The sequence below is a fragment of the Desmodus rotundus genome, chromosome 9, assembly GCF_022682495.2.
Source record: "Desmodus rotundus isolate HL8 chromosome 9, HLdesRot8A.1, whole genome shotgun sequence".
Classification (NCBI taxonomy): domain Eukaryota; kingdom Metazoa; phylum Chordata; class Mammalia; order Chiroptera; family Phyllostomidae; genus Desmodus; species Desmodus rotundus.
The window spans coordinates 27632841-27646758 of record NC_071395.1 but is presented as its reverse complement, the minus strand read 5'-3'; the positions used below and the strand labels follow the sequence as shown (position 1 = coordinate 27646758).

The 13918-nt window shown below is 39.7% G+C and overlaps 1 protein-coding gene across 6 annotated transcripts in view; it reads left to right on the top strand.

Annotated features, from left to right (window-relative positions):
- The window catches only part of GUCY1A1 (guanylate cyclase 1 soluble subunit alpha 1), a 76447-nt gene that overhangs the window by 30843 nt on the left and 31686 nt on the right, over nt 1–13918 (top strand). For 3 of the 6 annotated variants that reach the window (XM_045202667.3, XM_053911639.2, XM_045202666.3), the window contains 2 exons: nt 2260–2401; nt 2789–2853. The gene's annotated coding sequence lies outside the window, so the exon portion shown is untranslated. Of the gene's footprint in view, nt 1–2105; nt 2402–2788; nt 2854–3098; nt 3474–13918 lie in introns of those variants that run through there. The other 3 variants (XM_045202669.3, XM_045202670.3, XM_024568971.4) reach the window with 2 other exon arrangements.

The window sequence follows — 13918 nt, the reverse complement described above, 5'->3', positions numbered from 1 at the left end:
TGTTAAATGATTCAGTAGGTTTGGGCTGAGCCCCGACGTTCCGTATTTCTGACAAGATTGCAGGTCATGCTGATGCAGCTGATACACAGACCACACTCCAAGCAGTGAGGGTTAGATCTCACCTCTGGCTGCCATTGTCGTTTGCAAGTGTGAAGAGAATACGCATTAAAATGTTTTCGTACTGTTGTCACTGTGAGTCCAGGGATAACGAAGCATCTTTCCTGCCTGAGCGGACAAATTTACCCAGGACTGCTTTCAACTAAATGCTTGTCCTTGTTAACATTTTTGTTAAATCTGCATGACAACTATCCTATTCTCAATTAAGTGGAGATAAGTAGGTTTTAACCTACACATCACCTGTAAGCCAGAACGGACATGGAAGATGATGGCATATTCAGGTATTCATGTATCCACTCAGCAGTCATGTTACTGAATCCCTACTATGAACTACGTTCACTGATAAGTTCTTAGGCTGCAGAGATTACTTTTCTAGTGCAAAACACTACTTTCCTAGTGCAAAAGTGCTCTCAGTACTTTTTCAGGGCATATCAACCATTCAGATTAAGAAATGCCTTTCACAATCACTTTTTGGTGGTTGCAGCCACATTTAACCCTAGATTGGTTGCTTCCCGCACATACCCCATACTCACAAAGGATGGGCAAAGAATACAGAACTGTCTCCAGCTGACAGTCTACCCTCGGTAAAAGTGAGTAGCCCCTGGCAGGTATTACTGAGGTTAAATATGATACTTATGAAAAGTGGGTGGTCTACAGAATTTGAGGATGGTAAAAGCAGAAATTAGCAGCTTTAGCAAATCACATTCCAGGATGAAAGGAATATTGACAAGAGTAATACCAGTAGAGGAAAGCCAAAACAAACACAAACAATTCAAGTTTTAGCCAAGCCTGTAGTGCACGATAACTAGAGGACAGGCAGTTGAGGCCATTCAGACCCAACAGATCTTTCTACCATATCTTCCTATACTTTTTCAATGTACTTTGCATTTTTTTAATCAAATGGTACCACTTCCTGTTTCTTGAATATCCATGTCACGGCTTCCTACCTCCATGTCTTTCTTTGTTCATGGGGAAAAAGCAAAGCAAAACAAAAAGGAACTTCTATTGTATCTTTATCCAAGTAGGATCAGCCCTTTAAGGCTTAACTGTAATGCTGCTCCCTTATGCAGTTAAGTCTCCTGTCAAAAAAATCCTTTCTTCTGTGCTTTTGTGTTGAATTTATTTTAAAAAACTAGCGTGAGATCCCCTTTCAATTATGTGTTAGTGGGTATTTCTTTTTTTTTCTTTTCTTTTCTTCTAGCTCTTAAATTCTAAGTATCCTGAAGACAGAAGCTCTACTGACCTGAGATTGTTATGGGTTGATGGGTTGGGAGTAGAGGAAGAGAAGGTGTCAGAGGTGGCAGAAGGAAAATATGCAAACTTATAAGTATAAACTTTTGCCTGTTACTAAGGCAAAGTTTATTTACATGCCTTGTTTCTCATTTAAATGTCTTTGGGAGGGTCTATTCTGATGTTTGCCCTGAGGAGGGCACAACCAACAAAAATGGGAGAGAATTTGTAAATGTGATGAGTCAAAAATGGTACCAGATTATGTGGAGGTTTGGGGAGAAATATGAGTTGGAGATACCTATGGGCAATTTGTCCCAGAGTTGCTGGGTTTGAATAAGGACCACATGATAATCATGAATAATTGTGAATTCACATTGAAACAGCATAATGACATTTTTATCCTGAAATTCAGAAAGGTGACTCAATAACAATACCAGAACTTAATTTTCTGTGCTGGAATACATACACGGACACGCCCCCCCCCCCCCCAAGAAACACTAAATGTACTGGATCAAGCAGAACCGGGATCTTACTGGACCCATGTAAATGCCTGCAGCCATAGAACTGCATGTGAGAAAGAGTAGACAGGCTTTAACCCTGAAAACCAGAACGAGAAAACCACCCGTGCAGATACCAACTTCCCAGCAGAAGTGTGGGAAGTTTTAACTATGGTAAACTACAGTTTTTCCAAATCAGTGAAGAGTGTTTTTTTTTTTTTTTTTTAAAGAAGCCAAGTTTTTCCTGAGTTCCCTCCTTTTTTTTCTTCCTCTTCTTTCGTCCCGGCCCCCATCCCCTCTTCTCTGTTTCCGCTGGGACGGTGATTGGGTAGGCGGAGGGGCCAAGACTCAGCTCCCCTGCCCCAGTCTGGGCGTAGTGGGTGGGACTCAGCCAGAGCTGGTTTTCCGCAAGCAGATTTCGGGGCACTTCTACACGTTCGCCTAGCGAGACCCAAGGCCAAAAGCATCCACCCGCTGGGGAGCCGCTCCGAGCGACCTACACCTGCCGGGGAGGGACGACTGCTGGCTGCGAAAGGACCCTGAGTGACTTCACCATGGTGCGTTGTAGCCACTGCTTTCTTTTTCAGTGTTTCGGTGCGGGGAAGGGAAGGGAAGGGGTGCTGAAAAGAAGTCGAGCGTTGTAGGGAAAGGAACCGCCAGGGATATATGGGGGTCATCGGAGAAAGAGAGACACGTAGACACCGGGAGAGACCGCTACCAGAACGGACTGAGTGCTTAGGAGCAGCGCGGGACTCGGATCTGAGACTCACGTCTCGTCCCGCCCAGCCTGTTGAGCAGGTAGACTGGAGTGAGCCCAAGCGGGAGCGCCTCGGCTGCAAGTGCTCTGCGTGCATTTACCCGGGACCTGCAGGTGCCACCGCAGGGTCCCGTCTCCCTCCCACCTCCCCCCGCCCCTGACGCCCACTCTCCTTCTGCGTTCACAGTGCGAGGCGCGCCCGGGAGCTGCTGTAGATCCGAAACGCTGTCCAGACATCTGGGAGGTCACTGAGTAAGTTGTCGCAGCATATTCACGAATGTCGGGGCTCCCCAGAGCGGCGGCTGCTTTCCCCGCGGCCCCAGCCTGAGCCGGTCCTCCACGGTCCCCCTTCTCCCTCCCCCCACGTCCCGGGAAGCCTTCCTGGCTCTCCCAGCTGCGCTGCCCCAGCGCCGGGGGGCCTGGGCGTAGTTCCCACGCGGGGGAGGAGCGAGGGAGCAAAGGGGACGGCGCCCCGGGGACCCAGCTGACGGCCCAGGAGACCTAAGACGCCCGAGAGAGGAGAGCCGACGGGGGTGGGCTCCAGGCCGACCGCGCTAGCGGCTGCGCTCCCGGAGCCGGGCCGTGAGAACTCACTGGGCGCGCCGGGGCCGCTGCTCTCCCACGGCCCGGGCGCCTGGCAGCAGCAGCCAGCCAGCCCCGCGCGGCGCCGCGGCCTCGGGTGCACGGGAGAGAGCTGGAGCAACAAAGGGATGCTGGGACCTTAGAGCCTGGGCTTGACCGCTGCTTCCACCCGCTTGCTACGGCGTGGTTGAGCGATTCGCCCTCCTCGAGAGCAAACAGCTAGGATCGCAGGATTCCTTAGAGAAAACAGCTAGGAAACTTCCAGTGGGGCTCAAGGGCTTCACCGCAGAGTAAGTGTGTGTGTGTGTGTGTGTGCGTGTGCGCCCAAGCCCGCGTGCTAATTACAGTTTGGCAGTCTAATTTCCGTCTCACCTGGGGAAACGGTGAGCAAGGGGTCACCGCGTCTCTGAGTGTGGGATCTGTGCCCGGAGCCAGTGCTCCAAGGGCTGAGCTGCCTCATTGTGACATTGATGTGAGGGGCTGCGATGCAAGGTAGTCATGTGATTTCTGGCTATAGATTTTACGCGTCTTTCTCTTGCTCGTTTGTTTTTCCACATGCCTGCTCTTTCATTTTGCACTTGATAAGCCGTTTACCTCTTATGAAGTAAACCAGAAGGTCGTACGTCTCACTTAATGGTAACAGGCAGAAAGCACCTGGGTTTCCAACACAATGGAAACAGTGTGCGTGTGTGTGTGTCCGGGGTGGTGGGGGGGAGATATATAGTAAATTAGAGCTTCATTTGTAACATATTAGTAGTGATTTTTCAGGGTTAGTTCTCTGATGCCGATTTCATTAAATGTCTGTTTACTTCTAGAACTGGGCTTAGTAGGAAAATCGTTAACCCTCTGGTTACATATATAAAATGTTGAAACACAATGATAGATACAGGTTTTCATGTCTTGATTCATAATGTAGAATTAATACATTGCTTTTCCTATTATGATTATTTTCCTGCAAATGTGGTATTTCAGGTACTATATTATGAAGAATGGTAAAAACCATTAACGATGTAAAAATGATATGAACGTCTAAAATTCCAAAGCAAACTTTAATGTGTGAAAAAGTCTTATGAACTTTATTACTTTTTCAGTGGCGGTTGACTATGTAGCCTATGCTCTCTGTTCAGTTACCAAACAACTTGTTCTGTGCATCTATCTACTTCAAGGGTCACGAAGTCCCCGAAATTGTATTCAGACAACTGAGTCGCTGCATTTTGAGCGAATAATCTAGAGTTCTCAGATAGCTGAAGAGAGCTGTGACTCAACAGAAAAATAACCATGAAGTTAAAGTATGCATGCATAGACTACACTTTTCTTATCGAAACAGTAGACTTCCTATATAAAGCCTTCTGATAAGATAGGAGGATAAATTCTAGAATAATTAAATAGTTTACAACAATGAAACATTTCATATAAAATAGACTCACTCATATGTTTTTAAATGTATCAGATAGGAAATGTAGGCAGGTGAAATTTATTTGGTAGAAGCTTGTACTCTTTCCTCTTGTACTGAAGATCTCTTTCTAGTTTATGACAAAGAAAATCTATTTCTCTTTTCAAAATCCAACAAAAATATGAAGTACTTATCCTTGGTGAGGTATTTCATAGTGTATGAATATAAATAGTCCCTTAAAGGCCCTGTTTCTAGATGTGCTGGTGGAAAATAATGGGTCTAATACAGCTGTCATTTACGGAATGAGGAAGGAGATGTAAAGATATTTTACTTATACCTGGCAACACCAAAGGAAAACCACAATGCTTAGTATTAATATCTCTTATACCTGTGATTTATTAAATGATCTTGCTTTCAGGTATTATTTTAAAAACTGGTTTAGTCAATATTATATTGTACTAAAACTAAAGAAGTGATAACTGAAATTAAATTATTTCTGTTATGAATACATCAGTAAAATTTCATGGATAAATGTCAACAGTTTTGTCATAGATATTTTTCAAACAAAAAATTCTTTTATTATGTTTTTTTAACTTAATCTCTATTGCATTTTTTTCCATTACCATTTAGCTCCCTTATACCCTCTTTCCCCCAAGCATTCACCATACTGCTGTCCACGTCCATGGGTCCTTTTTCCTTTTTGCTCGATCCCTCCACCCCTTAATGCCCTCCCACTAGCTGTCGTATGCTGATTTAACATTGTTTTTTAATGAATAAAGATATTGCATAACCTTAAATTTTATCTGAAACCACACAAAAGAAATTAAATTCTATGTTTACATTTGTGGGTTGCATTTATCCACAATTAATGTGAGTATAGGGAGAAGAATACTGATTTTTTTTTACAAGTTAGTTTGAAACAACATGTGTGCCCATGAAGTTTCTAATTCACCATTTTCAGAAATAAATAAAAATCAAATTGACCTTAAGAATGAATCTCTGCAGGTAAAGAGAAATGGAAATTTAAAGCAATATTTGAACATACCAAAAATATGTTATCGATGGGACAGAATTGTAGAGGCAATTATGTATTCTGAATATTTTCTCTGTCAGATTTTCCAGAAAGTTTCTTAGCTTTTCTTTCATTTGCTAAGATTTATAACATTTATGGCAATGATTTTTATATGATTTAAATTATAAATAATTACCCAAGAAGCTTTTGTTAAATATTACTATAATTACTTCTCTTCAGATTTGTAGAAACTGTTATTTTTTGTCCTAAATACCAACAATTTCAATTCTTCTTAGCCTCTAGACCACCTAGATTTATTCAGTAAGTGTTGATTAGGAACCTGTGCAATCATTTTGTTTTGGATATCTTTATCTTGTCCTGATAGAATAAGAGGTTTTGGCAATTGTTAGGTCTTAAATGAGCAAATTTAGTTGCCCATAAAATAGGTGACTTAATTGGGGTTGGAGTAATTTCCTGGCTATCCTGAATCACAGTTGCTCCTAGTTGTCTCAAATTGTTTGAAAGTATCTGACCTGCTTCATAATTTTTTCTCTCCTCTGTTTTGAGGCCAACAGGCATTATCTTCCTATAGTCCTGAGGCTTGTAGAGAGTATGGATGAAATTATTTGCAAGGAGTGAAGAGCTTTAGACCAACTATACAACTGGAAGGTCTCCCTGCACCTTTACCATAAAAATGTGATTCTCACTGCTCATAGTTATTAACTTCACCTGCCTGGAATGCTGTCTGGTCATTAGTAATCTTTTATTAAAATGAACCCTCCCTTTCAGAAAATTAAAGGCAGCTGAAGTTAATTAACTCACATACCACCTCCTCCTTCTTACCACAGTGGGAATTAGCAAGAAGCCAACAGAAGACAATGGCTTGGGGAGTGGACACCCTGGGAAAAGGAAGTTGGGCAGACCAAGGAAAACTTCTTAATTCTGAAATGATTTCCAGGTCTGACCTAACCTACATATTCCTGTTTGCTCTGCTAAATTACATTAAAAATACCTGTTTAGATGTTTGTATCTTATACCAAATTCCAGTCTCCCTCAGGATATTCAGCACTGGACTCAGTGCCTGGTACAGAGTAAGTGTCTAATAAGTTTAATTGTGTGATCTTTGTAATTATTGAGTTAAGTTTTTTTTATGCCTTATTGTTCAGGAATACAATTTAAAGAATGGTATTTGTTTTTGCAATGGCCCTCCATGGAATAGTATGGTTTCTCTCATATGGCTTGCAGCCTATTCAGAACTGCTTATAAACTGTTATTTCATTGATCATTGCCCAATTATCTTTTGTTTTTCTAAGTCTGCATCTTCCACTAATGTTATCTGTTCTCTCCCCATTACCAATGCTTGTCGACCTCCTGAACACTCCACTTTCCTTAGTAATCTAAAACAATGGAGGTTTTTCTTTCTGCACGTTAGTCAGCTGGCATTGTTCAGAACTTCATTCAACCTCTGCATGTTGGGCTCTTACAGGGCCTTAACCTGCTGCCCTTCCTTCTGGGAATCCACTGGTATTCACCACTGGAGCCTTCACATCACCAGAATTGCCCCCGCTGAAAAAGCTGAGAATCTCATATCCTCTTTCTGACCACAACCTCCTATCCTTCAAATAATTCCTCCCACTCACCATTACCTGACACTGTCGTCTTCCACTATTTTTCTTTGGCCACCCTTACGGGTCTCATATTTCTCTCTTTGTTCTCATCACAACCATCCTAGCAATGCCAACTCTGCTCTAACCCTCAGACATGTTGCCACTAGAACATGATTCATTCTAACCTGATTGCCACTTTAAGGGATGGTGGATAGTGCTGGGAATTTATTTTATTCTTTCTTAGATAATTTCCTATCAAAATCTCCATAGTACATGTTCCTTGTTTTCCAGGTTTTCCAGTTCACTCAAATGATCCTTATTCTTTTCCTTCTTAGCAGATAAGCTTATTTCTGAGTTCATAGAGAATATGAAGACTAATTTAGGCAAATCATTTATCAAGATTTATGTTGAATGTTGTAAGCATTTCTTGATTTGATCTGTTCTTAGCATAAGAACTCTTATGTTGAACTATACTATTTGTCTCTAAAGTATTCATATCCCAATTTCTTAACTCTTAGAGTACCTACATAAAATTTTCTTATAAATGACAACTCTTGTACCAAGTCCCTATGATAATATTCAGTTTCTTCAGCCCACCCTGAACTGACATGTTTGGGAGTCTCAGTATCATCAGGGCATTTCTCCTTTGGATGCACTCCTGGTTTTCTTGAAGTGCCGTCCCCAAGCTGAACCTAGAGGAATAAATGAATATCATTAGATATATCAGGTATTCTCCTCTATAGTGACTCATCCTAAAATTTAATCTGCTCTCTCCCCATTTATTTTTTGCACCCACACTATACTATTTAATTATGCATGTTTATTTGCTGCTTCTTGTGCAAATACACTTCTCCCCAATTTTACATTTGACACTTGATTTGGGACTTTTAAAAATACTTACTGCAATTAAATTTAATCTTTGCCTTTGGTTAGCCTATTGTTTCAGAAGGTCAAGATATTTTTGGGTTCCGATTCTGTGATACAGATTCGCAATTCTTCCCGATGCAGAGGCATTGGCAAACTGGATCAGGACACAACATCTTCCCCTGAGTAAATGTGTAGAATGCTGAACTGAAAGGACTTTTGTGGCACCTTCTTGCTTTTCATGAGTCCACGAATTAGTCCCCTTTATAAGGCTATTCAACCAGTTATATCGTCAAGTAACTCTCTTTCCTTGGAGTTTACATTCCTTTGTGTAACCCAGAGGCCTACTGTGACAGACTTGGTCAAATTCCGTGCTGAAATGCATTTCCGCTTTCTGCAGAACAGGTATTCAGTGGCACTATTAAAACCAAGAGGAAATGACACTGGCTTGTAGGTAACTACACTTCACATTTTGAGTGCTGACATTCTGTAGTTTTAAGCACCTCCTGGGAATCATGCCTGGAGTAATGTCAAAGCTCTTTAGGCTGCAGTTGTCAGAATCCAGCTTCTCTATTTTGAAAACTGAGACAGTGGCTGGATTTTTTGTTCTTTATCAACCTTTCTATTCATTACAGTATCTGTAAAGGTGATTTTAACTCGTCACTTACCTTATCCACAAAAGCTTTCAGTACTTTGCAGTGCAATTTCTCCAAATTAGTGATTTCAAATTCATTTAAACTACTTAATGTCACACTCTACCTTGGGCCTTTAAATGTGTTATTTTTGTGTTTGTCTTACTTTTGCCAGTGAATATTATTTTCTTGAAGAAGGGAGATGAAACAAAAGAATACAGTATTTCTGTCTATACTATTTGAATTTCTTCATCCCTCATTGGTAAACTTTGTGTATATCTAATAAAAATGCCACTATTACCACTTCAGCAGTAACAAGAATTAAAGGAACATTCTTTTCAATTTGTAATTTTTGAAAGCTTAGCTTGTTTTGTGTTTTATGACACTCTTCTCAGAGGTTCAGTCACCTTTTTGTACTTCTTGCAATAAAGTTTAGAATGGATTATGCTTGTCACTGACGGAGATACCAGCAAAGTTTATGACACAGTCCCTGACTTGAGGGAATTTAAAGTCTGCATGTGGAGATAACAGAACCCAGAAATAGTCTCAGAATTATACATGTCAGCACTTAGCAATCAGCTTAATACTTGTGGTGCAGTTTAAATAATTTCTAAAAAATGTGAAAGAAGGAAGACAGTTCTGCAGGATGGAGATATTGGAGAAAGCTTTCTAGAGAAGATGGATCACTTAGTTGAGGTTTTAAAACAGGACCAGGGTGTTGAACTTTGCAGAACCTGTAGGATTTAAATATAGAGAATAGTGGGAGAGTGTTCTAGGCAGAGGAAACGAAAGGAGCATCGCAGAGAGCAGGTGAGTGGGGTGTGCGTGTGTGCATATATAACCATGGTATGGAAGGAGAAAGGGCAATACCAAGTGTCTCAAGCCACAGCTTGGAAGTATTCCTTTGTGGAAAATACAACTGCCTCTCTCCATTTTTCTTGATTTGATTTCCTTTCCCCTTGCTCAATCTTTGGAGAGGTTCGTACCTACTCATCCTTTAAATCTGAAATGAGGCTCTACTTCCCAGAAACTTTTCCTGACCTTCCACGTCTGAATTGAGTACCTTATTATAGTTTCCTTTGACTCCCTATCACATTATTATGCCCTTCTACAGTTGTTGCTGATTGTCTATTTCCGCATCAGCTTGAGCTCTGCGGGAGGAGGTACCATTTCTGTTTCGTTCTCACTCTATTCACAGACACCTAATAGAAGTGCTCCATGGATCGTAAGCACTCAGTAAAAATGTGTGAGATGACACGGGCCTGCCTGGAGCAGTGAGGTTAGGTTGGAGAATATTTATAAAAAGATTGAAGGTAACGAGGGGTTGGATTACAGCAAGAGCAGAGTGTCAGGCTGACTCTGCTTTATTAGGTCATGGGGAACCATCGTGGTTTTAGAGTTTGGAGAAAGGATATGCCATATGCATTACTTTCAATTAGGCCTTCATAAATCAATTCAAACTATCCAAAGTTTGATATGCACTTTTAGATTTGACTAGGGAATTATTTGGCTCCTTACCTTGTATTAAGTGTTTCTATTCATGAGGTTGAAAAATCCTATAACTTAAATACTGTGTTTTTATTAGAGAAGATTTGTTATTTTACTAGTCTAATTTTATATGTATGCACTGAAATTGTTACCTGCTTTTTGTTCTCAATTTCTGATCATTTTGCATTAAGATATTCTCTGTTATAAGTAGTTAAATATGTGGCATATATTAAGTTAATAAAACATATTCCTTTAATAAAACAAAGGAATTTCAATGTTCCATTGAGTTGTGTATTTTTTGGTATGAAGTTTAATCAATATAGCAACATTTAAAAGTGTTTAGAAGGGTTTACAAAGGTAACATGGAAGAGATTTGGATAACACAATAATGTTATCAATATTTGATATGTCAAGATTAAAAACAAGATAGTCTTAGACACATTTGTAAATGCAAATAGCAAAAGTCCATCCTCCCGGTGAAAATTTCCCGGGTAAAATTCTAGTTTTTTAATGTTTTATAATATTTGCAGTCACCAACTGTAACTTACATTCCTCTTTGTCCACTTCTACCCCAAATAACAATTTAATATGCCACAGCATTTATTTCTGGTTCTTTTCTGTGGTGACTAATCAGAATAATATTCTTAAGCTCTTGTGTCACCTCTCACTAAAAAAAATATTCAGCAGTGGTATGTAGGAAAGCTCTCATATTTCTTGATCGAGTTTGTACCTTGGTTGAATAGCAAATTATCCCAACTGAAGTTACTGCCTTTTTCCTTTCTCCCCAACCTCCTTGAAGCTATTGGAGTTGTAGACTGGGTTACCACCTGGAGCTCACCTGCTGGCTTGGCTGAGGGCAGGAAGGTCATAAATGAATGATATTGCAAGGCTGCCCCCAATAGAAGTTTCTCTCCCACTTGCCCCATGGCCTAAAAGTCCTTTGGATTGTATCTCTTGTGAATTGTATCTCTTGGAGGCCATGGGATAATTATTTTACCGAGAAGAGCACCACAACTTGTTTGCCTAATAGCAAATGTCATTTTTGTTATGTTACCTTCTGCCTTCAATTAAGAGCATGGTTTCTTGGACACAGATTTTTAAAGTTAGGAGAAAAGGGAAACTAAAAGACCCGGCATGTGGGGTGTAGACAAGAAAGGTGGATACAAGAAGGGGTATTGGGTGACACTATGCAGGCAAAACAGGAAGAGGAAGGTCAAAAGAAAGTAGAGAAGGTCCTGAAAAGAGCAGTTTCTCCACACTTTTGCTCCCTCTTCATGAAGGCTAATGAAGAAATACCCTAAGAGGGCAAGGAGTGGTTAGGACAGTTTTCCTCACCTGTACAACATCATTTTTATTCATTTGTGTGGCCGTCATTTTCTATTTGAATCAAACCCAAGTCCAGTTGGTTTAGTTATCTTTACCTTACTGTTGGATCTGTTTCTGTGCCCAGTGGAAAGTGGTAGCTGCGTGTAGTCACAGTCTGTTTTACACGCTGCAAAATGGTGCTCGGCTATGATTCTTTCCATTAGCTGTCCTTGATGAATGATCTTTGGTCAGTGTTCAGTGTCAGGAACTTTTGCTTTAAGCATGTGTTAAAGGCCATTTGAAGTGGTGCAGGAATTGTGCAGTGTTCATAACTTCAAGCAGCTATGGTTTAACGCCTGACTCTGCTGCCCAATGTCTCGATCATTCTCTTACTTAAATCCTATGTTGTAGCCATATGTTTCCACTGGAATTTGCCACCTTGCTCTTTTTTGTTTCAGATGTTAGGCTTATTATATACTTTTTTCCTATTGTATTTTTTACTTTTTAAAATTTTCTTTTTAATACTTGTTTATGTATTTTTTATTTATTTTATGTTTTTCTATCACCAGTTGTCCCCCCTATACTCTCTTCCACCTCCACCTCCCCTCTTCGCCCCAATTTTTTAGCGTTTTCAATTGCTTCCTTGCCTTTTCTTTTTTTTTTTTTTTACCTTTTTATTGAATTTATTAGGGTGACACTGGTTAATAAAATTATATAGGTTTCAGGTGTGCGGTTCTATAATAGATCACCTGTATATTGTATTGTGTGCTCACCAACCCAAGTCGTCTCCTCCCATCACCATTTTTACCCCTATGCCCCCTTTTACTTCCCCTGCCCTCCTTTCCCTGCTCTTTATTCATTTGGGAATCTAGATGTTTTAGGTTTCTTTGAGTCCTCAATTGAGTTTTTTAATTACTTGGCTACTGTATAACTTATGTACAATAAACCTCACATATATAAAATATACAATTGGATAAGACATGACAGATGAACACATCTGTGAAACCAGTGCCACAATTAAGATAAATAACATTCCCACCCCTCCCCCCAAACGTTTTCCTGCGTCCCTTTACAGTCAGTTCCCTCCTCCTCCTCTGTCCCCAGACAATCATCTGTCCGCTTTCCGGACTTGCAAATGTGTTTGCAGTAACCAGATTTTATGTAAAAATAAATTACCATATGTACCCTTGTTTGTGTGGGCTCATTCACTCAGCATAATTATCTACTTTGTTGCATATATCTGCCAATTAATAGTTCTATACATACATGGCTATACAACATCATTTTTATTCAGCTGTGTGACAAAAGATATTTCAATAGTTTCTTGGTTTTTAGCTATTACAAATAAAGCTTCTATATTTACATATAAGTCTTTGTTGAAATATATTGTTTGTTTTTTTCTTGGGTAAATGCCTAGAAATGGAATAGCTAAGTGATAAGTGATAGGATATGTTTAATATTTTAAGAAACCACTAAACTCTTTTCCAGTCCCTCCAGCAGAGTCTGAGAATTCCAGCTATTCCGCATCATCACTAACTCTTGGCATCGTCAAACTTTCAGATTTTAGGCATGGTTTTTGCCTCATGACTAATAATATTGAACATCTAAAGATTTATTTATTGGCTATTCATATACCTTCTTTAATGAAGTGTCTGTTTTTTGTCCATTTTTAAACCTAATTTTGTTTTCTTTTTTGTTTGTTTTTTAAAGTATATTTTACTGATTATGTTATCGCAGTTGTCCCATTTTTCTCCACTTAATTCCCCTCTGCTCTGTGCTCCCCTTCCTGCCAGCATTCCACCCCCACCCTAGTTCATGTTTTCTTATTTAGCTCTAAGACTTTATATATTCTGGATTTAATTTCTTTGTTGATATGTGTGGCAAATGTTTCCTCTCACTGTGTGATTTTTCTTTTTGCTTACTCAGTGGTATCTTTTGAAAAGCAAAAGATTTTTAAGTTTTTATGAAGTTCAGTTCATCATCTTTTATGTTTCATGCTGTTTTTCCTGTTTGAACATTTTTGCCTCCTATAAGGTCACAAAGATTTTCTCCTATTTTCTTCTCCATGTTTTATAGTTTTAACTTCTGTGTTTAGGTCTGTGATCCATTTGGGATTACTTTTTGTGTATGATCTGAAGTGTGGGTCAGAGTTCACTTTTTCCATATGGATATTCAAGAATTCCAACATCATTTATTGAAAAAGCTTTCTTTTCTCATGAAATCGCCTTGACACATTCATTGAAAAATTGAACAAACAAATTGTCGAACTATTTTTGGACTCTATTGCATTGATTTCTGTTATACTTTTCAAACCAATACTAAACTTTTTGATTACCTTGGTTTTACAAGTTTTAAATGAGTCTTTCACTGCTGTTTTTCTTCCTTAGTATTGATTTAGCTCTTCTATGTTTTCCGTTAAATCTTAGCATCATTT